Source organism: Miscanthus floridulus, chromosome 13 (assembly GCF_019320115.1).
Source record: "Miscanthus floridulus cultivar M001 chromosome 13, ASM1932011v1, whole genome shotgun sequence".
Lineage (NCBI taxonomy): Eukaryota > Viridiplantae > Streptophyta > Magnoliopsida > Poales > Poaceae > Miscanthus > Miscanthus floridulus.
In genome coordinates, this window is record NC_089592.1 from 5,873,250 (window position 1) to 5,898,840 (window position 25,591).

At 40.9% G+C, this 25,591-nt stretch overlaps 1 non-coding gene across 1 annotated transcript; it reads right to left on the reverse strand.

The window, feature by feature from the left end:
• Window positions 1-23,532: 23,532 nt before the first annotated feature.
• Window positions 23,533-23,668, reverse strand: LOC136502406 (small nucleolar RNA Z247). The gene has a single exon (XR_010770551.1). It is a non-coding gene; the product is annotated as a small nucleolar RNA Z247 (small nucleolar RNA).
• Window positions 23,669-25,591: the final 1,923 nt, after the last annotated feature.

Here is a 25,591-nt window from a genome sequence, read left to right on the forward strand (position 1 = left end):
GAAGTCCCGAAGGCGCTCATACCAAGCTCTTGGGGCTTGCTTAAGCCCATATAATGCCTTGGACAACCTATAAACATGATTAGGATATCTAGGGTCTTCAAACTCGGGAGGTTGATCAACATAGACTAGTTCATTAATAAAGCCATTTAAAAATGCACTTTTCACATCCATTTGATATAGTTTCATTTCATGATGTGATGCATATGCAAGGAGGATACGAATGGCTTCTAGTCTTGCAACCGGTGCAAAGGTCTCTCCAAAATCCAAACCTTCAACTTGAGAGAACCCCTTTGCAACTAGTCTTGCCTTGTTCCTCACAACAATGCCTTGATCATCTTGCTTGTTGTGGAACACCCACTTTGTTCAATGACTCTTGCACCTTGTGGTCGCTCTTCAAGAGTCCAAACTTCATTGCAGGTGAAGTTGTTCAACTCTTCATGCATGGCATTTATCCAATCCAGATCTTGAAGAGCTTCTTCTACCTTAGTAGGCTCAAAGCAAGAGACAAAAGAGTGATGTTCAATAAATGAAGCAAGCTTTTGAGATCGAGTCATTACTCCCTTTGATGGACTCCCTATGATGAGATCTTGTGGATGAGCTTGTAGTAGAGGTGAATTTCTTCTATCAACCACTTGAGGGGGAGGTTGTGGAGCATCAACATCTTGTGCTTGTACCACCATTTGCTCATGGGAGACATGAGTGTCTTCATTTTCTACTCTTCCATCTTTTTCACCATCTTGTGGCACACTTGATGAAGAAGGTGGATTGATCACTTGTACATCATCTTCATCATCATTAGGCTTGATGTCTCCAACTAGAATATTCTTCATGGCCTCCCTCAATGGTTCATCACCTACATCATCAAGATTCTCATGTGCTCCTTGGGAGCCGTTAGATTCATCAAATTCCACATCATATGTTTCTTCAACCAAGCCGGTGGCATGATTAAATACTCTATATGCTTTGGACTTTGATGAGTAACCAACAAGAAAACTAATATCACAACGTCTTTGAAACTTCCCTAGGTGTTGCCAGCTTCTTGTAGATGTAGCATTTGCAACCAAACACCCTAAAGAAGGAGACGTCCGACTTCTTCCCATTGAGCAACTCATAAGGTGTCTTGCCAAGAAACTTTTGAAGGAATAGGCAGTTGGATGCATAGCATACGGTGTTGATAGCTTCCGCCCATAGAGCTTTGGGAGTGTTGTACTCATCAAGCATTGTTCTTGCTAGTGTGATCAATGTCCGGTTCTTTCTCTCAACTACACCATTTTGTTGAGGAGTATATGTTGCAGAGACCTCATGCTTGATCCCAACTTCATCACAATAGGCTTCTATGTTTGTGTTGTCAAATTCTTTGCCATTGTCACTTCTAATCTTCTTGAGCTTCACTTCAAATTCATTTTGTGCTCTCTTGGCAAACTTCTTGAAGCATGATGCAACTTTGGATTTGTCATGAAGGAAGAATACCCATGTGTATCTTGAATAGTCATCAACAATCACAAGACAATAAAGATTTCCTCCTAAACTCTTATATGTTGTTGGTCCAAATAAGTCCATGTGAAGAAGTTCTAGCACTCTTGTGGTTGACATGAAAGCTTTTGTTGGATGAGTATTTGCAACTTGCTTGCTGGCTTGACATGCACTACAAAGCTTGTCCTTTTCAAACTTCACATCCTTCAACCCTCTCACAAATCATTCTTCATTAGCTTCTTGAGTGAGCTCATCCCAACATGAGCAAGTCTTCTATGTCATAGCCACCCAAGTGTTGTTTTGGTGAATAGACAAGTCTTCAAGTTAGCATCTTTGGAGGTGAAATCCACTAAATATAGGTTATTATATCTAAATCCTTTGAATATCCCTTGATCATCATCCTTCTTAGATACAACAACTTCCTTCTCGGTAAACAAGCATTGAAAGCCAAGATCACACAATTGTCCAACGGATAGCAAGTTGAAGCTCAATAAAGCAACATATAGCACATTTGAGATAGAATAATCATTTGATATTGCTACTTTGCCCAATCTTTAACCTTGTCCTTTGAATTATCTCCAAATATGATTCTTTCTTGTCCATCTACTTCTTCATGTAGTGAGGTGAACATATGAGGAATTGAGGATCACCGGTCATATGTTGTGTGCAACAACTATCAATAACCCAATGACTTCACCGGTCTTGTAGTTCACCTACACACAAGAGATCAAGCTTTAGGAACCCAAACTTGTTGAGGGCCCTTCATCCTTCTCAACAAGTGACTTTGCTACCCAAATTTTCTTAGGCCTATTCTTGTTGGGAGGTCCTAAGAACATGACTTTCATCTTTCCACTAGAATCCTTTCTAAGCATGTAATGAGCATTGAAGGCAAAAGGTCTAGCATGCTTGGGCAAGGGTTGTGGTGGTGGAGTTTGACACTCATGGGCAAAGTGGCCTTCTTGTCCACACTCAAAACATCTCTTTGGCTTTGGCTTTGACTTGTGTTGTTGTTGAGCTTGAGCCTTCTTCTCTTGGTTTGCCAAGTACCCAATGCCACTTCTATCCATCTTCATGACGGTGTTCATTAGTAGCTCACTTTGAAGATGCTTGCCTCTTGTGAACTTGCTCAATCCAATCTTAAGATGCTCTTTCTACAACTTGAGCTTCTTGTTCTCTTCCTTGAGTGCATCATTGTTTTTCTCTTCCTTGAGTTTCTTGTTCTCTTCTTTGAGCTTCTCATTCTCAAGAATCAAGTCACCATCATGATCAAGAGTTTCTAGCACTATAGTGTTGGTGGTTTTGAGCTCTTCAAGATCTTTCTTTAGCTTTACATTGTCATTCTTGAGCTTGACATACTCATCATAATTATCGGTCTCAACCACTTGCTTGCCCTTGCTACTAGAACTTTGCTCAATGCTCTCAATGATCAAATCATCACATGATGTAGCTATATCAATCTTAACAACATCATTAGTAGCATCATGTGGCTCATTGGATAAATATTCTTGAGCAATGACAAGATTATCATGATTAATCTTGAGAGTTGTATATTCATCTTTTAGCATATTATGGCTAGTGATGAGCTCATTATGTATCCTCTCAAGTTTATCATATTTTTCTTTAAGCTCTTTCTTAGAAGATTTGAGCTCCTTGAGTTTGGATGATATAGCATCATTTGCTTCTCTAAGCTCAACACTAGCCATTTTCGGCTATATCACATTTAGCTAAAAGAGAATCATTCTTAGCTTCTAACTTGTCATTCTTAGCTCTAGTCTTTCTAATGATCCTAGTATATTTGTTTAGCAATTTGACAAGTTCATCATATGAAGGTGATTCAAATTCATCATCATCACTATCACTATCACAATCATCATTGTTAGCATGATCATCACTACTACTATCATCATCATTTGATACCTTTCGTTCACCCTTGGCCATAAGGCATAGGTGTGTAGAGGATGATAGCGGTGGTGTTGGTGAAGATGATGAAGAGTCAATCACAATGGTGGCCACCTTCTCATTATCACTATCATCATCGGATGAGCAACTTGATGAATCAATGTCCGTGAGCCAATCACCGACGATGTAGGCCTTCCCATTCTTCTTCTTCTTGTGGAAGTCCTTCTTCTTGCCATCTTTCTTCTTGTATGGCTTGTTTCTTCTTCTATCTTCTTCTTCATTACTTGAGTCATCTTTCTTGCCCTTGTACTTGTCTTTCTTGGGCTTTGTGCATTGGTGTGCTAGATGACCAAGTTCTTCACAATTATAGCAATCCATCTCTGAGATTGGCTTCCTTCTAGAGCTAGTGAAGAACTTTTTCTTGCCATCAAACTTAATGCCACTCTTGTTAAGCTTTGTTAGCATCTTGGCGGTTCTTCTCACCATGAGAGCAAGACTTGCATCATCAATTTCATCATCACTTGAGCTCTTATACTCAAACCTTGCTTTGCCCTTCTCTTGGCTAGCTTTGAATGCTAAGTCCTTATCTTTCTTCTTAGTAGAGGATGAGCCATCTTGTAGTGTGATGTGCATGTACATCTCATGAGTATTGATCTTTCCCAAGATTTCTGTCGGTGTAGCGGTGGACAGATCACCTTGATGAAGCATGATCATAATATGCCCATATTTATCAATGGGAAGGACACTCAAGATCTTTCTTACAACATCGAATGGTTGCATTTGAGTGAGTCCAAGCCCATTGACTTCCTCTACAAGAACATTCAAGCATGAGTACATTTCATTAGCAGTCTCTTTAGGAAGCATTTCAAATGAATTTAGCTTTTTCATGATAAGATGATAGCATTCCTCACGCTTGCTCTTTGTTCCCTCATAGAGCGCACAAATATCCGACCATAGTGCATGGGCGTCTTTATGGTTTCTCACCCAGTTGAACACATCTTTGCAATGGCCTCTAAAGGTGGTGTTTTGAGCCTTTATATTCCATTTCTCGTAATTCACCTCATCGCCTTGTAGGTGTGGGGCATCTCGAGGTTTTGGGAAACCTTGTGAGGCGGCTCTAAGTATTTTAACATCTAAAGCTTCTAGATACGCCTCCATGTGGATTTTCCAATATGGAAAATCATCCTACTCAAAGATAGGAGGAGGTCCATCCCTGTAAGACATCTTTCTCTAGGTGGTTAAGCCTAAATACATGAGCACAAGGCTCTGATACCAATTGAAAGGATCAAGATGCCCAAGAGGGGGGGGGGTGAATTGGGCTAATTCTAAATTTCTTTGCAATAATTAAATCATACGGTTAGCCCAATTAACTCTTTGTGCCTAGAAAGTATTTCTATTGATCTACCGCATAAAAGTTTAGCAACCTATGTTCGAATCCTACTCTAGCATGCCAATTCTTTGAATGTAAATGACAAGAATTGAATTGCTCAAAGTAAATGCTCAAAGTAAAGAGAGAAGGAGGAACGCGGTGATGTTTTGCCGAGGTATCGGAGAGTTGCCACTCCCCACTAGTCCTCGTTGGAGCACCCGCGCAAGGGTGTAGCTCCCCATTGATCCGTGCAAGGATCAAGTGCTCTCTACGAGTTGATTCTTTGACACTTCGTCGCGGTGAATCACCCACAACCGCTCACAACATGAGTTGGATCATCCACAAGCTCCGCCGGATGATCACCAAACTCCTAATCACCACCAAGCCGTCTAGGTGATGGCGATCACCAAGAGTAACAAGCATGGACTCTCACTTGACCATGACAAGCCTAATAAGAAGGGTGGATGCACACTTTGCTACTCTTGCTTTCACTAATGAGGGCTCTCTTTGGGATTCTCAAATCTCAATCACCTCACTAGGACCTTGCTCTTCTTGGCACTCTCAAGGGTGTTTCTCAACTGTTGGAATGAGCAAAAGTACCCCCACACACTAATGGAGGAAGTATTTATACACCCGTGTTCAAAACGAACCGTTATGTGCCTCTACGGGGTGACCGGACGCTCCGGTCATGTTGGCCGGACGCTCCGGTCAGTTCTCCCCGAACTCCAGTGTTTAAGTTGTGACCGGACGCATCCGGTCACGATTTTCCCTCTCTGGAACCTTACTGGAGTCGACCGGATGCTGGGACTCAGCGTCCGGTCACTCACCTCTCAGCGTCCGATCGCACCAGACGAAATCACCTTGATCAAATGAACTGACCGGACTCTGCACCAGCGTTCGGTCACTCTGGAACCAGTGTCCGATCAGCATTTGACCCTCTATTCACTTTCAACTCTCGATCATATGTGAATGAAGTTTGCTCTCCAATGGATCTAAGGGCTTTTTAGGAGCTAACTAGTGCTAGATTTAGCAAGTGTGCACCACACCTAACTCACTAGACTCACCTAGGTCAAGCTACTCGTCCATACCCCCTTAATAGTACGGCCAAAGGAAAAACAAAGTTCTAAACTACTCTAAGTGTCTTCTCAACACCAAACGACACTTAGAACTAGTTTATCCTTAACCTTGTCGTCCATCCTTTGAAAACCAAAATGATTTCCATCGTAGGCGCATGATCACCATGATAGCCCAATCGATCTCCATTACCGTGACCTAACTTAATTGCCTCTGCAAAACACATGTTAGTCACAGTAATCACGTATTATCATTAATCACCAAAACCCAACTAGGGGCCTAGATGCTTTCAGGGTGTGTTTGGTCTGGGACAAGGGTTGATCATGGATTTAGGGATATGGATATCCATGTTGTCTGTTTGGTTGGACGGATGGAGCGAGCCATTTTTCTGTTTAGTTGGATGGATGAGATTGGATATGGGACGAGAATACTCTACTAATTATATCTATTATTTAAAAGTAATAACAACTAATTATACACTAATAAATATGCACCGACACTAATCTTGTCATTATAATCACTAATTAAAAATAAGAATATGTTAATTAGCACTATATTACTCTAACTGTCACACAAAACATGCACTAATCAACATGTGGATAAGCTCATCCACTATATTTCTGAGGGCCACGATATCTAGCAGCTATCTAAAATATTCCCTATTATGGATATCTAGGTTCACCTTGTCTATCCTACACACCCTATTCATGGATATCCATGTCATCAAACACACCCTTAGAGATGATGCTTTATGTTTTTCATTGCAAAACAGTGTTCATAGGTGAAGATTTGTCATGGTCTAGTGATGGTGACATCAATGTATTTTGAACCTGAATCCGCCCCTGGTTATCATTTTTTTGAGCAAAAGCCCCAGGTTAACATGAGTTTCCTTAGCACTCACCACTGTCTCACGAAAACAAAAACAAAACAACCAAACATACTGTAAATAAGAGGCCCACACGAAGCAAAGTCACCTGGACATTCACTGCACTAGGAATTGAATAGCCCAAGCACAGTAATGAATATGGGCCGAAGAATGACAACTAGATGGGCCAAATCAGAAATGAAAGCCCAGCAAAGCAGATAAACACCAAAGGAAACTATCTGAACCAAAGGAAAAAACACCCCAGGGCGGCAGGCGGAAGGAAAGTTTGCAGCATTTGCACGAATCACGAAGTGATTGGGTGGCCAGAAGTTTGACTTGAGAATGAAAAAAAAAAAAATTAGCCGGCTAATGTCTAGAAATTTCATTTTGAGGGTGAGTGAGGGTATACGAATCATGGATTTTCCGTTCTCCTTTCCTACATTCCGGTTCTTTTATATGGTTGTGATGTGTGCAGCTCATCCATGCATGATTAAAAAAATCGCTAGTAATACACCTACCTAGGTTATTCATTCTATGTATTTATTTGCAGTCTTTGCGCTGCACTTCTACTTGACTGTACAACACCACACATATATAGCGTCAGTGCACCATACTCTCTTCTGTTTTTTGAATCAAGGAGGGTATGTAGGAGCTCTGCTATTCATCAATCAAAGAAGATACTCCCTAAGTCCTAACGTATCTGTCGTTCTCGCTTACCGAAAAATAACTTTGACTAATTATAAATAAAAAATATTAATATTTATGATACATAATTAATATCATTAAATAGATCTTTAAATTTATTTTTATAATAAATTTATTTGAAGTTACAAATATTGCACGTATTTTCTACAAAGAGTAAAGTGTACCAGTGGTCCCTAAACTTGTAACGTTGTGTCATCCTGGTCCCTAAACTCACAAATCGACTGTTTAGGTCCTCAAAGTTGTTCATCTGTGTCATTTCGGCCACTAAACTTGTTCGGCTGTGTCATCTCGGTCCCTAAACTTGCAAATCACCCGTTTAGGTCCTCAAACTTATTCAGTTGTGTCATCCTGGTCCCTAAACTTGGTTTTAAGTCTCATCTGGGTCAAAACAGGGTGATCTAAAAACTTTATATCAAAAAATAATTTATAACTTTTTCATATGAACTCGAAAGAAGACAAACTTTATATCAAAATTGTAGCCCTCGACGCGATCTACGACTTTGTAGTTGAAAAGTTTTTGAATTAAAACTGTTTAAGGTCCCAAAATATTATTGTATGTTTATAGATTTTGAAATTTAAAATTTAAAATTACCAAACAATCTTGGATATTGATATGGTCTATATAAAAGTTACAGTTCTCAATACGATCTACAACTTTGTAGTTAAAATTTTTTTTGTTTGAAGTCATTTAGTGTTCCAAAATTTAATTTTAAATTTTAAATTTCAAAATATATAAACATACAATAATATTTTGGAATCCTAAACAATTTTAATTTTAAAATTTTTCAACTACAAAGTCGTAGATTGCGTCAAGGGCTTCAATTTTGATATAAAGTTTGTCTTCATTCAAGTTCATATGAAAAAGTTATGACTTATTTTTTATATAAAGTTTTTAGATTACCCTGTTTTGACTCAGATGAGACTCAAAACCAAGTTTAAAGATCGGGACGACACAACTGAATAAGTTTGAGGACCTAAACGGGTGATTTGCAAGTTTAGGGACCGGGATGACACAGCCGAACAAGTTTAGTAACCGAGATGACACAAATGAACAAGTTTGAGGACCTAAACGGTCGATTTACTAGTTTAAGAACCGGGATGATACAACGATACAAGTTTAGGTACCGCTCGTGCACTTTACTCTTCTACAAATCTAGGCAAACTTATGGTATGAAAAAAAAGACAAATAATATGGTAGAGGGAGTACATCATAGGGCACCAGAATCTAGGATATAGGCATGCCACCAAATCAAATAATCATGCTACTACTTCGCAAAATAAAATCATGCTATTGTCTGCCAGAATAAAGCTTGCATTGGAAGGCACTAGCACGACGCACGTGGCCACTTTTCAGAGACCGTACTCCCATCTGAATTACTGTTCGAAACTAACTGAAAGATTAGAACCCATTTGGGATCTGGCCGATCGCGATCCACTACATTGACAGGACCCCAAGAGCTAGCATAGCGTGGAGAGTGGAACACTTACTGTGCAAACAAGTAAAGATGAGCTTCGCGTTCAGGGAGCAAGGATGATGATTGCACTGGCTACAGGCACGCGAGGACGGACAAGGGCAGGATTAGGATTATTGTATTGGGGCCTGTTTAGTTCCATCCCAAAACGGCAAATTTTTTAAGATTTTTCGTCACATCGAATCTTTGGACGCATGCATAAAGTATTAAATATAAATAAAAAATAAAACTAATTACATAGTTTAGACGAAATCTACGAGACGAATCTTTTAAGCCTAATTAGACTATAATTGAACATTAATTGCCAAATAACAATGAAAACGCTATAGTGCCCATTTTACCAAAAATTTTGGAACTAAACTGAGTTTTCGGCTCGGCAGTACTACATATTTTCGGGCTAGAACAAGGACACTAAGTCCTAGACAAGCTACATCGTGTAGCACATACAGAGTACTCCCTCTATCCCTCGTTCACTGTCGCTGTAGCAGCCGGTACCTCTGTCCACGTTCACAATGTATGCCGTGTACCTAGATCATTCCTCTGTTCACATTCATTTAATCTCTGCCCCGGACCTTGTCAGAAGCTACAACGACTCTGATAAAGGGACAAAGGGAGTAGGTAGTTTGTATCTAAATATTGCTCGAGAGATTCCTATAGCCTCCCTGAATCACAACTTACACAAGTTGACATCGTCTCAAAATTCTTGTAGTCTTTGCGTTGATGAGCTTTAGTAAAATCATCTGCTACTTGATCATCGGAAGAAATTATTATGATATCAAGTAATTTTTGTGCAACCCTCTCTCTAAGGAAATGATAATCAACTTTAATATGTTTTGGTCTGGCATGGGACACTGGGTTTGCTGATAATACTCCCTCTGTTCCAAAATAGAAATCATTCTCGCTTAAGTCAACTTTTTTAACTTTGACGAATTATATATAAAAGAATATGAATATTTATAATACATAATTAGTATCATTAGATAGATCGTTAAATGTACTTTCATAACACTACTATAGAAATGTTTTTTAGGGGCGGCTCGTAACCCTTTGTAGGGGCGATTTGGCCAGCCTCTCCTACCAAACCGTCTCTACAAATCATGCATTTATAGAGGCGATTCTCATTTGTAGGGGCGGCTGTAGTACCAGCCGCCCCTATAAACTAATTTGTAGGGGCGGCTGGTAATACAGCCGCCCATACAAATCGATTTGTAGGGGCGGCTGTAGTGCCAGCCGCCCCTATAATACCTGTTTGTAGGGGCGGTTCAGTCTAGAACCGCCCCTATAGTACGTTTTACCGCAAAAAAAAAATTAAATTTACAATTCAAATTCGACCAGAACACTGTTTATTTCCACGTATTCCATCCAGCGTTCGCGTTGCCAAACGCCCCGTGACCAACGTTCCGAACCGTGTTCGCGTTGCCGAACGCCCCACGACCAACGTTCCGAACCGCGTTCGCGTTGCTGAACGCCCAGCGACCAACGTTCCGAACCACATTCATGTTGCCGAATGCCCCGCGACCAACGTTCTGAACCACGTTCGCATTGCCGAACGCCCCACGACCAGCGTTCCAAACCCCTTAGACTACAAGCACAAGAGTATTATATAAACTACAATTACAAGTCCAATTCATAAGAATATATATAATCCATCATTAAATAGACATAATTCACAAGGTAAAACCAATATCAAATTCCATACATATTGTTATCAATGTCCTAGAGCTAGCCTTTCAGTCTCATGAAGGTGTTGGTACTGAGGATTACTACCTAAGTCAGACTCTCGATCATGGTAGGCGCCTTTGACGTGTACAATCTGGTCCAATATGAAGTTGCAAAGGTCGTCGACGAGCTCTATGAGTTGGTCATCCTTGTATGGGTCTCTTTTCATTTCTCTCTCTTCTTTCCACTACAAGAGAACAAGTTTTGGTTTAGTATTTCATACCATGTACGAAGTTTTTATACTACGGGTGAAGAGGTTCAAACTTACCCTTAAGGGGTGTCTCCTGTAGGCACCAGTGTTACTCATCACAGAACATATATAGTATCCACAATGTACACTCCCAGGCTTCTGCTTGGGGCACTGTGTGTTTTGCATATGAAAATGTTAAGTAATGCTTTTAACAGCCATGTAATGGAGTACTAAAGAAGTAAGTTACACTTACCGCACATAGTGTTTTTATAGCTAGCTTTTCCTTTCTTGTTGGATCATGCCTTCCATGATGTGTAGTGACATAGAACCTAAATGCCCTGTTCGAATTATTTTAGCAAATACAACTTGTTAGTATCTAAAATTGAACGTTACAAGTATGTATACAAACATATAAGCTAATGAGGATTATCGATATGTATACGTCTTGAGAATCGATATAAAGTCTTTGTATGTCACCGGGTCTCTATCTATTGAATCAAAGACCCATGCCATGCTCCTTCCGATATTGACGGCTATACAAATCCAGTGGTTGTTGCATGGATTTAATCATAGAACTAGATAAGCTCTTTTGCGTCGAATAAGATATATCGAACAAAGCTTTAAGTATAGAGTTGAACTTACTCAAAGTTGTATGGTAGCCATATAGTAGAGTGTTGTTGGAGAATTTTGAAAGCTAGGGCAATGTATGCTGCAACCTTAAGGGACTCTTCCCTTAGTTTCGACGTACGGATGTGCTTTTTCTCCCGAAGAGTCTTTGCAATAGCTAGCTCTTTGGCATCCAGTTTTCACTATTTAGGGTAATTAAAATTTATTTGGGCTATAGCTTGAGGGTCTATATATCCGGCTTTCACACTTGGCATTTGTTTGACAATGTGCACTTGCATTCTACAAATCATGGCGTGGTTTAGTTACAACAAAATTCAAAGATTACATTCATATCATATCGGGAGGACAAGCACTTATAGGCACCACGTGCGAATTAGATTCGTCCTGTTGCTCCCAGGTGAAAGCATGTCTGCATGTCATTGAAGTCAAAGACAATTTTTTTGGCTGGGCTTCCAAATGTGCCAGTGGGGAAGCATGCTTGTATGAGGTCTATGCTCGTTGGGAGAACACGCAAGTACCAATCATGGAACCTTCTCATTCCAAGTGATAGGCACTGGATGTCCCAGTTTGGTAGGAAGGTCTTGCCTCTTTCATATGTTTTCGGGCAATCCTTTGACCATTTGATGGCATCAACATTTGGATACTGTTTTGCAATTTGGTGGAGTTTGCTAGTGACGGCCTTCTCAGAACCCCGTGATGGGACTTTTTTAACTTGGTTCTTAGGCTTGAATTGGTCATGGGAATACCACTTGGACACCGACGAGACGTCTTTCATTGGAACATAAACTGGCCTTATGGTGATTGGATGCTTCTTTCGAAGTTTTCATTTAGGCATGTCCTCATCTTATTGTGCATCACCTTATTTAGGAGGCACTCATTGTTCATGTATCGGCTGTACTTGTTGAGAAGACTGTGGCATCTCATCATGCACTTGCTTGGTACGAGCTAGAGAAGGTTGTGACATCTCATCAGGCACATGCTCGCTAGGAGGCGGGGAAGAATGTGGCATCTCAGGAATGTGGTGGTCACGAGATTTAGAAAATATCTCCCTGACCTCAACAACTCGCTCTAAATTTGGGAGAGGGGGATGTGGCGAAGAAGCAGTCAATATAATGTCCCATTTGTGTCAGAGGATGAACTGCCCCATAATGTCTCCAAGTAACACTAGCCCCTCGGGAGTTGCGTAGTCTATCCTCCACTACATGAACTCGGGCTTCACGGTATGCACCTCAACCCTAGTGTAGTCCGACGATATCTTATTATTGTGGTGTAAGCCACTAGGAGGATGTGCCACACCCGTTGCCACCTCTATCACAGTGTTCTACCGGCTGCTGAGAAACACCAAGGTGCAACTAGTTGGTTCCCGTATGCGATCGACAGGAGTTGTGGCTGCAGTGGAACCTTGGCTGCTAGGAACTTTTGGAGGGCTACCAACTAATGCCAGTTCTCCCGACGGCGTCATTAATATATGTGGCTCCGTAGATAGTCCTTGCTCCTCCAACGCCTTCGCAACTAGAGCCTTCACTTGGAGCTCAAGATTAGTCTCCCGGTCTCTACCATGTTTCTTGTACATGTGCCTATCCTCTTCGAACCCTTGCTTCTAGGTCATGCTTTTCCCTAGCCCCTTGGTGCGGCCTATGTGCTCCTTGTTTCCCAAGCCAAGGCTAAGCTCATCCCTCTCTCTAGAAGGATTGAATGAGCCCTTCTCCTTGTCTTCAACATATTTTAGTATCCTTGATACTACCTCTTAGGTCTCTGGCTTATCAAACTTATGATTACCGCCGGATGATTCTGTACTCCTCGCATATATCCAATTCCTTGAACGTACCTTCAAATTCATCACATCGATATTCCCAGCAGCTGCAGCCTCTTTGTCCATCTTCCTAAACTGCTCTTCCTTGGCATAGTAGCCACCAGGGCCTAGATGATGGTGGTGTTTGTTCCTCTTCGCTAGCTCGGTGTTACGAGCACTCAGCTCCAATGTCTCTGGTGACGTCTTTTGAGCCATGAGCTCCTCCCATTGACTAGGAGTTATTTTGCCGAACTCGTTGAAGGGAGTTAACCCCTTTTGGATATACTTCGTGTTGAGCTCCGACCTTCAACGTCGGAATGACTCTCCCATCATCCTAAAAGCATTTTTTACCAGATCTTGCTTACCCTCCAGAAATCTAAAATTGAGCTTCAACTGCCTATTATTCCTCTGTCCAGATAAAGCAAACAACATAGGGTAATCATTGGTAGTAACAAATATTATTGCTCTACATATGAAGTCCTCCTTTCGGAACGTATCATACATCAAAGGCTCGAGCAACACGTCTCCATTTCTTGCATCAAAGGCTCGAGGAACACGTCTATATCAATGCCTGGTTGTTTAGGGCTAGAAATAAGAATAGTGAGGAGAAAGTACTTTCTCTTCTAACACAACCACGTTGGGATGTTGTACATGGTCAAGATCACTGCCCAAGTGCTGTGGTCGCTCATCCTCTCATTGAAGGGATTCATTCCATCGGTGCTCAAGCCAAACTATACATTCCTTGGGTCATCGCTGAATTCTTTGTGCTTCTTTTCAAACCTTTGCCACTGACTACAATCAACCGGGTGTGCAATCTTATCATTATCCACCTTGCGCTCATCATCCCACCATGTCATGAGTGTGGCTTGTTTAGGGTTTAGAAAGATACGTCTCAAGCGGTCAGTCACTGGCTAGTACCACATTACCAAGGCATGAATTCTTCTCTACTTTGCATCGTTGCCTAATGGAGTGTCCTCTAGGAGCTGAGATTCTTGTACCACCTTTTTTGTACCCTTTCTATTCCTCTTTTTCCCCATGGAGGCTTTGTCCCCACCGTAAAGGTTATTGTTCTTGTACTGGCTGGCCCCACACTGGGGACATTTATCTAGTGACTTGAATGTTTCGCCACAAAAAAGTATACAGTGTTTGGGGCATGCATGGATTTTTTCAACCCCCATTGTCAATGGACTTATGATTCGCTTGGTATGTGTTGGCGAGAAGTAAGTTTGGTTGTGGCAGCACCCATGACAGGAGATGCAATAGATCATTGAAACTACAATATGACCAGTCGTACTTAGCCTTTAGGATGAGTAGCTCAAGCACAAAATGTAGCGATGTCCAATGTGTCGGACAACCCTTTTCAACACCATACACAGTCTCCTTCGATGCTTTTGTTACCCTTTCCAAATTTTCTAGATCTTTCGGGCTATTTAGTAAAATCTCTGGTCCAAGGGCTCGAATCATGTCCTCCAAATCATCTTCATCCCCGACACGTGCTCCACCATCATTATTGGCACCACCTTCGTTGTTACCATTCTAACCACCAGCATCACCACCTTGTTCATTGCCAAATTCCGAATCCATTCGTGCATCAAGCTCTGTTGAATATTGGGACAAGAATTCTAGGATTTCATCGTCGTATTCCTCCTCATCCTTGTTGTTAACAATATCCGTTTCACCATGATGAATCCACACTGTGTAGTCCTCAACAAATCCTCGCATAATCAAATATGATATGATGATAGTCACATCTGTCCATGCCATATAGTTCTTGCAATCTTTACAAGGACAAATAATTGTATCCTTATTCTCTGTCAATGTCGTTGCATGCTTCTTTGCGGCCTCAATAAATTTATCCACCTCTTCACGGAAACCTGCCTTGAACCTTAACGAACCATACATCCAAGAGTTCATGTACTCCATCTTTTACAACAACAACAAAACAAACATAAAGGACTACTTATTCAGATATATATAAAAATAAATCAAATTAATAATTACTTGAGAATAATTGTATATACTTCAGATATATATGAATATAAATCAAATATAATTACATGAAGCATACAAACACACCATGGTAGAAGAAAATTAATTAATGGCCCATTTATCCATAAATAATTAAAATACATATTTGTTGATTACAATAAACAATTTCAAAGACAATAATTAGCAACAATTATATTTTACCCAATATCTTTCATTCAAACCCTAGTCTAATTTCATCAAACACAAATTTACAAAACCAAAATTAATAAAAAAACCAAACCCTAGATATAGATCTACATGCACATGAAACATCCATAAAACTAACTAATTGTTCACTAAAATCAAGAAACATGGACCAAATAAGGGTATGATCTTGTTCTCCTCCCTAATTTACCCTAGTACATTCAAAACTTGGGTCTAATTTGCTTCATAAGTAGCTCAAGCACCATAGAAGAGAGAGAAAATCAAACTCTAATTACTCACTGACCAGCCATTAAAACTTCAAAAAAAATGTGGAATAGCATTTTCTTACCGTCTATAACCTCTCCACCAAAGGATTTGAGACCAAAACCTTCCCCCTTAGTAGAATAATTTTTGGGAGGTGCCCAAGGCCTCCCCATCTTTTTTTCTCGGGTTGGAGTGAGTGACCCGAGGAGAAGAAGGTGCTGCAGCTTGCTTTATATGTGGGTCATTTGTAGCGGCGGCTGGTGATTGAGCCGTCCCTACAAATCGTAGGTATTTATACGCGGGCATTTGTAGGGGTGGCTCAATCACCAGCCGCTCCTACAAATAGCAATACCGGGGGTGGCTAGTGAGTGAGCCGCCCCTATAAATCCGATACATTTGTAGGGGCGGCTCGTATCACCAGCCGCCCTTGCTGTTCCATTTATAGGGGCGGCTGGTCTCGTGACTCCCGAGCACGCCACTGTAGGGGCGGCTCCATCACCAGCCGCCCCTACAAAAAATTTATCCCGTTGCTACAAACCATTTTTCACGTAGTGTAATAAACTTATTTAGAGATAAAAATGTTGCACATATTTTCTACAAATCTAATCAAAGTTGAGAAAGTTTGATTTGCACGCATCCCATAACGTCCTTGTTTTTGGGACAGAGGGAGTAGGTAGCACCTATATTATCACACCAAAGAATACACTAGTACAGAAACGGGCTTTACTCCCGGTTGGGAAACCCCTTCAGTCCCAGTTTTCCAACCGGGAGCACGAATCCGGGACTAAAGGGCCCCTCCTTTAGTCCTGGCTTCTCGCCCGGGACTAAAGGTGCACCTTTAGTCCTAGTTGGTAAGACCAACCGGGACTAAAGAGGCCTCCCGGCCTAGCCACGTGGGGTGGCCCTTTAGTCCCGGTTGGTATTACCAATTGGGACTAAATGTTTCCTTTTTTTTATTTCTATTTTCAATTGATGATTTGTTTTGGTTTTCGAATAGGTTTTCGAATACGCATTCTACGTTGCTAGTAATATACGTATTCTACATGTTTATAATGTTCAAACATTTTGTACAAACTAAAGTATGAAACTAACGTATATATTACATGCATATACATATACTGTATGTTATTTTATGTACATATAATATATATATATATTATAAATACAGCTTGCATTATATATTCTATCATATCCTTGGGATAACAAATTCACTCCGTTTGGTTTGGCTTCCATGTTTCGTTGACGTCATTGTAGAACTCGCCGGCGGGGTTGAGGACCTGGTCATTAAGAAATCCTGCTATGGTCTCTTGAATTGCTTTCAGTTGGTCACGTCGTATGACTTTTTTCTTCAACCATAGAGTCTTCAATAAAAGTTAAAGAAAAAGTATTAATATATATATATATGTGTTGGTCACGTGATTACTTATATATATGAGCAACAAAAGAAATTATGAATATATGAATATATTTATATAACGTACTTTGAGGATCTCTTTAGGAGTTCTTTTTGCGTACGCCATGATAAACTCGCAAACATAGTATCCGCAGTAGTTGTTCCCCTGTTCTTGCCTCAGAACCCACTTTTACAAGAAAAAAGATCCGGTGAATTAAAAACATGCATGGTGTTAATTGAATTATATATATATATATATATATATATATATATATATATATATATATATATATATATATAAATGTAGCTAGTACTTACTTTGTGTGCGATTACATCCAGTGACGCTTTGCAATGTTGCATGTGGTGTTCCTCAATGAAACTTTTCCAAACACTATGCCCAATAAAATAAAAAATTAATTTGGCCTTTAATAATTATTGCAGTTAAGAGATCGGGGTATATATAGTTGCTAGAGAGACCAAATTACCCTTGGATAATATCTATCATGTCTTGGTACTCTGTTTGCTCTTTTCTTAACGAGTCTAGGATGCTCAACCAACTATTGGCCATATCGATGACCATCAATATCCAGTGATTGCTGCACATGTTTTTATACACAAATATGATCGGCATTAACTAGAGTCAACATATATATAATATCTTGGTCCTCATGGGAGATAGTTTAGCTAGTAAGCAAATAATTGAACAAATATCTATATGATCGACATTAATTATTTAACACTCACTTAAAGTTGTAGGGGAAGAGTATGTTCTTGTTTTGTTGGTTCACTAAGAACCTCATGAGATTTTTCTCGAGTTCAGTTTTCCATTGAGGCGGGGGGTTAGGGTGTTTGAATACGACATTTGGATCAATGAAACCAACATCATTATCATTTCTCTTTTTGAGTTCTGTCATCTCATATATGCATATATAAAAATATAGTGTGCGGATATATAATTTATATATGTACATGTAGCTTTATATATATATACTTTAATAGTAGAAAATAATAACACTTACAGACAATAGCAGCTAATGAGAATTTTATCGAGGGAGTCCAGGTGGCATAGTTGGTGTAATTCTACAAACTCGACATATATAACGTCATCGCCATGGAAGTAATGTTGGTTTCTAACTCTGACAGGAACAAAGGCCTCTCCCCGTTCACACGCCGTCATGTATCACTTATTTAGCAGGTACATTTGTGTACCCAGTTCACTTAAGGCCTCAGGGTTGTATAGACTCTTTCCATGTTCAAATTTTTTCCAAGGATCCACTTTTGGAGCAGATGGTCCTTCAACGAGCACTTAGGCAAGGTCCAAACCAGTTTCCTCATAAAATCGAGCCAGCTCCTCAAAATCGACGTCTAAGTCTAAGTTCGAACCATATTCATTACGATCGACAAGAGGGGGGACTGATTGTTGCGATTGTTGTCCAAGTTGTGCAACACCTTTCCCCGGTCTAGTCTTTTTTTGCGCCGCCTCAAATGACTTGGTGAGAGAGCGGTCATAGTCCGATTTTGGCATGGTCTTTTGAGATTCTCGCCTTTTCTGGTCCACCTTCTTTCTTAGAAGATCTGGAGGTAGGCAAAAGTACAATTTCTCCGGGTTCTCCCTCGCTTCTCGTTGCTTTTTCACTTTTTCAAAGAAACTGTCCACATCTTTTTGTACTGTAGCATTTAATTCCTTTTCACTTTTCTCATAAGACAATTTTTGGGGAATAACTGGATTAGATGTGGCTTTCTTCTTTGCCGGTTGGTGGGCCAACGGCTTTGTTTGCGGGGCGGACCTCTTAGGAGCTAGCTTCTTCTTAGTCATCAAGGAAGGTGGGGAAGGCGTTGGAGACCTCTTTGGAGGCATTGGAGACCTCCTTGGAGGTGGCGGCGGTGGCGGCGTTGCCACCTGATTTCCTAGAGCACTATGATGATCTGGAGATTGGATAATTGGACTTAGGTTGGTGGAGACCCTGCTGTGTGAGTACAAAAAAGAATAATTAGGTATAATAAATTGTTATTTTTAATCATGCATGCCAATAGAAAATTAGTGAAATTTTTTTTGTTCACTTTTGTCCGCACCTATTGTCTGCCAATTGAGGAAGCGGCGGTGGACAAGAGACCCTAGGAATAATGATGTAGCGCTTGTGCCATAGTATGAATGTCTTCTCTGCTTCTCCTAGAGTCTTCTCCCCATCACCTCCTGGAATGTCAAGAGCCAGATCACTAAAACCTTTGTTAACTCTATCCACTAAGACGCTAACATATCCAGGTGGTATTATTGCCCCATGGATTCTTGGTGTCTTGGTAGGATCTGGAGGAGAAAAACACCGAGAGCCACCATGATTGTGGCATTCTCTTTTGGAATATGTAGCTCACATGATGTAAACGGTGCAGTGATGTCATCCCTAGTGTCCCCTTTCCACTTAGTCTCCCCTCATGTCGTGATTCAAGAACACCAATTGGGTCAAGGTCGGGAATAAAGTCAACACATAACTCAATGACCTCCTCTGTTCCATAGCCCTTGGCCATGCTTCCTTCTGGTCGAGCACGGTTGTGAACATATTTCTTTAGGACTCCCATGAACCTCTCAAAGGGGAACATGTTGTGCAGGAACACAGGACCGAGAATACTAATCTCCTTCACCAGGTGAACTAGGAGGTGTGTCATGATATTAAAGAAGGAAGGAGAGAACACCAACTCAAAGCTGACAAGACATTGAACCACATCATTCTATAGTTTAGCTAGATCCATTGGATCGATTGCCTTCTGAGAAATTGTATTTAGGAATGCACATAGCTTCACGGTGGCTAGATGTATATTTGGAGGTAGAATTCCTCTTAATGCAATGGGAAGCAATTGTGTCATGAGCATGTGGCAGTCATGGGACTTTAAGTTTAAGAATTTCTTCTCTGGCACATTTATTATACCCTTTATATTCGAGGAGAATCTAGATGGTACCTTGATGCTTGCTAGGCATTCAAACATGCTTTCCTTCTCTTCTTTGCTAAGAGTGTAGCTGGCAGGACTTAAGTAATGGCATCCATCATCTATCTTCTCTGGATGCAGGTTGTCTCGTTCTTTCAAACACCGTAGGTCCTGTCGTGCTTCAAGTGTGTCCTTAGGCTTCCCATATACACCTATGAAGCCTAGCAGGTTCACACAAAGATTCTTCATCAGGTGCATCACGTCGATCATGCTACAGACGTCTAGGACTTGCCAATAGGGTAGCTCCTAAAATATGGACTTCTTCTTCCACATGGGTGCGTGACCGTCGGCGTCGTTCAGAACAGGTTCGCTGCCATGTGCCTTTCCAAAATACTACTTTCACATCCTTAACCATATTGAGTACATCCTCACCAGTTTGGTTGCCCGACTTGGTCTGGTGGTCTGCCTTACCTTTAAAATGCTTGCCTTTCTTTCTTAGGGGGTGATTCGTAGGAAGAAATCGTTGATTGTCCTGAAACAGTGCGTGCACGCATTATACCCCTTGTTTGATTATACGACCTTTCAACATTTTTTCAAGAATATACCTTTAATGTCATCGAAACAGTGTGTGCACACATTATATCCCTTGTTAGATTGTCTTGAAAGATTACTTAGAGTAGGCCAATCATTGATTGTTACAAACAACAATGCTCGCAGGTCAAAGTGCTCCTATTTGTGCTTATGCCACACACGTACACCTGGTCTGTTCCACAAAAGTAGAAGTTCTTCATCTAGTGGCCTTAGGTACACATCGATGTCGTTGCCAGGTTACCTTGGGCCTTGGATGAGCACTGGCATCATAATAAACTTACGCTTCATGCATAACCAGGGAGGAAGGATGTAGATACATAGAGTAATAGGCCAAGTGCTATGACTACTGCTCTGCTCCCCGAAAGGATTCATACCATCCGTACTTAAAGCAAACCTTAAGTTTCTTGCGTCATTTGCAAACTCCGGGAATTCTCTATCGATTGCTCTCCACTGGGACCCATCAGCATGGTGTCTCAACATATTATCTACCTTACGATCTTCTTTGTGCCATCGCAACAACTTTGCATGGTCTTTGTTTCTGAACAGATGTTTTAAGCATGGTATTATAGGAGCATACCACATAATCTTGGCAGGGATTTTCTTCGTGGGACGTTCGCCCTTAACATCACTAGGGTCATCTCGCCTGATCTTATACCGCGATGCATGACATACCGGGCATGCATCTAACTTCTCGTACTCCTCGCCATGGTAGAGGATGCAGTCATTAGGACATGCATGTATCTTCTGGATTTCTAATCCCAAAGGATAGACTACCTGTTTTGCTTCATACGTAGTGGTGGGCAATTCGTTATCCTTCGGAAGCATCTTCTTTTGGATTTTTAGTAACTCCCCAAATCCCTTGTCAGATACACCATTCTTTGCCTTCCATTGCAGCAATTCCAGTGTGGTACCCAACTTTTTCTGCCCTGCATCACAAGTTGGGTATAGCAATTTCTTGTGATCCTCTAGCATGCGCTCGAACTTGATCTTCTTCTTTTCACTTTTGCATTCTCTTTGTGCGTTACGAATGGCCTGACCAAGATCATCAGCGGGCTCATCTTCTGCCCCTACCTCTTCTTCATCTTCCCCCATTGCAGTATCATTGAAGGCCCCATATTCAGCAATAATGTCATCATTGTCCCATTGTTCTTCTTCACCTTCTTCCATTACAACCCTGGTTTCTCCATGCTTCGTCCAACAAGTATAGTTTGGCATGAAACCCGACTTCAATAAGTGTGAATGAAGACTTCTTGAGCTCGCATATTCCTTCAAATTCTTACATATGGCACATGGACAGCACATGAAACCATCGTGTTTGTTTGCCTCGGCCACATGTAAGAAAGAATGCACACCCTCAATGAACTCTTGGGAGCGGCGATCAGCATTGTACATCTAATACCGTCTCATCTGCATTACCTGACATATATACCATATTAAAACCTATAACATAATTAGTTAATTATACGATATGCATGCCACCACACAAGGTATTAATTTATGAAAGTCTCGCTACAATGTAGACAATCCCAACTATCACTAAAAAAACTAAAGCTAAAATGCACTTCAGCAGTATAAGGATTTCGCGACCAATCCTAACTAAAACAGACAGATCATGCGTTTGTTCACCATCTATGCGCTTCTTCCGTAGGATCACTGCCTCATCAGCCACCGTAACCGCCTGTGCAAGAGAGTTTTGCACGTATTCAACATACTCTTCCTCCTAGTACCAGCCTGAACATCCAGTGCCATCCCACTGAAATTAAAACAAAAAATTAGAACTTTAATCACAATCATCATGAAAATAAGTATAAATTAACCATAATCATCAAATGCGACAAAATAACTCACATTGTGATCCGGACACTTGTAGAAGATACGGCCCTTGTTGGGACACTCCTTCCTCACCCGGTACTCAATCATAATCTTCTCCTCACACTTGCCGCATGCAATGAGAGGGAGGTCCGGCCTCAGTCGCTTTGTAACCCGATGAGAGGCCGAGGACACGGAAGCAGTTGCCATCTACTCTCTATACTCATTTTTAATATAATATAAATTTCTCATTTTATAAACAAATAAAATAAAAAAACTCTAAAATTCTCTATATGTCTAAAGCATGAAGTGGGCTATGCATGCTAGAAATGAAAGCTCAATACTAGTTTTGAATAACTACTTTAACCTTCCTTCATCCAAATATGCAAACTTTAAAATGATTTTGACTTAAATGGCTTACAAATAAAAAAAATCTACCATAAAAAAACCACATATATCTAGTCCACAAAATGAAATAAGCTAATGATAAAACATGAGTATAAAGTTGGTAACCTTTAGAACCGAAGAATCGATGGAGGAATGGAAGAAATCTTGTGATCACCGGTGATGAGGAAGAAGAGAGGCCGGCGATGAAGCAAGAACACTGAGCTCGAAGTGGCTCGGGCTCGGGGAGGAACAATGGGTATATAGGAGGGGACCTTTAGTCCCGGTTGTAGATAGAAACCGGGACTAAATATTCCTTTCTAGTCCCGGACAGAGCCTCCAGCCGGGAGTAGACTTTTATTCCCGGTTGGAGGTACAAACCGGGAGTAAAAGTGAACCTTTAGTCCCGATTGGTAGCTTCAACCGGGACTAAAGGTCCTCTGCAGCAAAAGCCTGCCGCAGTAGCCGTTGGGCAGGAACCTTTAGTCCCGGTTGGAGCTACAAACCGGGACTAAAGGTCTCTCTAGTCCTGGGCGCGAAAAATACCGAGACTAAAGCCAAATTTCGAGATGGGATCAAAGGTCGTTTCTCTACTAGTGATAGCTGCTTGAGCTTGTGAAACACCTAGTTCACGGAGAAGTGTGTGCACCCATATAATTTCTACCATTGCATTGGCCAATGCTTTGTATCCTGCTTCGGTACTAGACCTTGAAAATGTGGATTGTTTTCTAGAACTCCATTATACAAGAACCTAGAAATACAATAAAACCACCAATAAAATCTGACACCTTCAGAGTTCTATTGGGTAAGCCTTGCTTCAAAGGAAAGGAGCTGGGCGTACAAGTCATTCAAAGTGAGATTATCGTTGATAGTCATGGAGGAGACAAATGGGTTGTAATCCGCATTGAATCTATTCAGGATGTAGCAAAAAAGATCATCATCTTCAATATTTTTACCCGCTGCAGCCATGCCATCTGCAATTCCTTTCATCTTGGTGTTGTATGCAGATATTGATCCAGCACCCTTTCGTTCTCTTGAAAGTTGAGAATGAACTTGTAAAATTCGTGACTTTGATTGAGATGAGAACATCTCTGTCATGGTCTTCCAAACTTCTGAAGCATGCTCCAGAGAGGCCACTTGAACTAAGATTTCCTTAGTCATAGAAGGGAGTAGATATGACAAGACTTGTTGATCATGAACAAGCCATTAAGCATACGCCGGATTTTCCGTTTCTTCTTTAGTCTTGTCTTGTTTTTCCACATCAATTGTTATTGGATGCATACTGGATGTTCGATCTAGCAGGCCGACAAGCCGTGCACCTCGCACGATAGGCAACACCTGGGCTCGCCACACCCGGAAGTAATTATCTCGGATCAATTTTTCTGAGACCGGGATGGAGAAGGAGACAGGTGTTGTGGAACTCGATGACGCCACGAGCTTCGACGAGAGAAAAAAACTAATTCGAGCTAGCTAGATGTGATAGGAAGAGTAGGCTCTTGATACCATGTAAATATTCAGTCTGTTCGCTGGTTCGATAAGCCGCCTGTGTTGGTTTGTACGGCTGATTTATTGTGAGAGAAAAACACTATACCATGACTGATAAGCCTTAACTGAAACCAACAAGCGAAGATGCTGATTGATTGAATGGCACAAAGTCAAAAGATTGCCGGCTCTCTATTATATATACTGGCTGTTTACAAGTCCCAATAAGCATAGATATATGCGAGGTGTCCTACTAGGACAAGGACACTAAGTCCTAGACAAGATACATTGTGTAGCACATATAGAGTAGTTTGTATCTAATAAAGCTAGAGGTATTCCTATAGCCTCCCTCAATCACAACTTACACAAGTTGAGAAGCTGATTGAGCTTTAGTAAAACCATCTGCTATTTGATCATCGGAAGAAATTATGATATCAAGTAATTTTTGTGCAACCCTCTCTCTAACAAAATGATAATCGACTTCAATATGTTTTGTTCTGGCATGAATCACTGGATTTGCCGATAGATAGGTAGCACCTATATATTATCACACCAACGAATAGCTTCTTGAGGTTGTGAAACACCTAGCTCACGAAGAAGTGTCCGCATCCATATAATTTCTGCTGTTGCATTGGCCAATGCTTTGTACTCTACTTCGGTACTGGACCTTGAAACTGTTGGTTGTTTTCTAGCATTCCATGATATAAGACTGCAACCTAGAAATACAGAAAATCACCAGTAGAACACCTATATCATCAGAACAACGACCAACCCAATCCGCATTAGAAAAACCACTCACCATATTTGTGTTGGATCTGACAATTTTTAACCCATAACCGATTGTTCAACTGACACATCTTAGAATTCTTTTCATGTTAGTGTAATGAGCTGAAGTAGGAGTATGAAGATATTGGCATACTTTATTCACTGCAAAACCCAGATCAAAATGAGTGAGAGTTAAATATTGTAAACAACCCACAATATATCTTGTAGCGGAAGCACCTGTCCAACAACTCACCAGCACCAGCAACACGACCATGACCACGACCTCGTCCACGTGAAGCAATATTGGCTTGGAATAGAATCGGCCACCTTCAGAGTACGTTCTATTGGGGTAAGCCTTACTTCAAAGTCAAGAAGCTGGGCGTACAAATCACTCAAGGTGAGATTATCCTTGATAATCATGGATGAGACAAATAGATTGTAATCCGCATCGATTCTATCAGGATGTAGCCAAAAAGATCACCATCTTCAATCTTTTTAACCACAGCAGCCGTCTCATCTGCAATTCCTTTCATCCTGGTGTAGTATGCGGATGCTAATCCAGCAGACCCTTTCGTTCTCTAGAAAGTTGAGAACGAAGTTGTAAAATTTGTAACTTCGATTGAGATG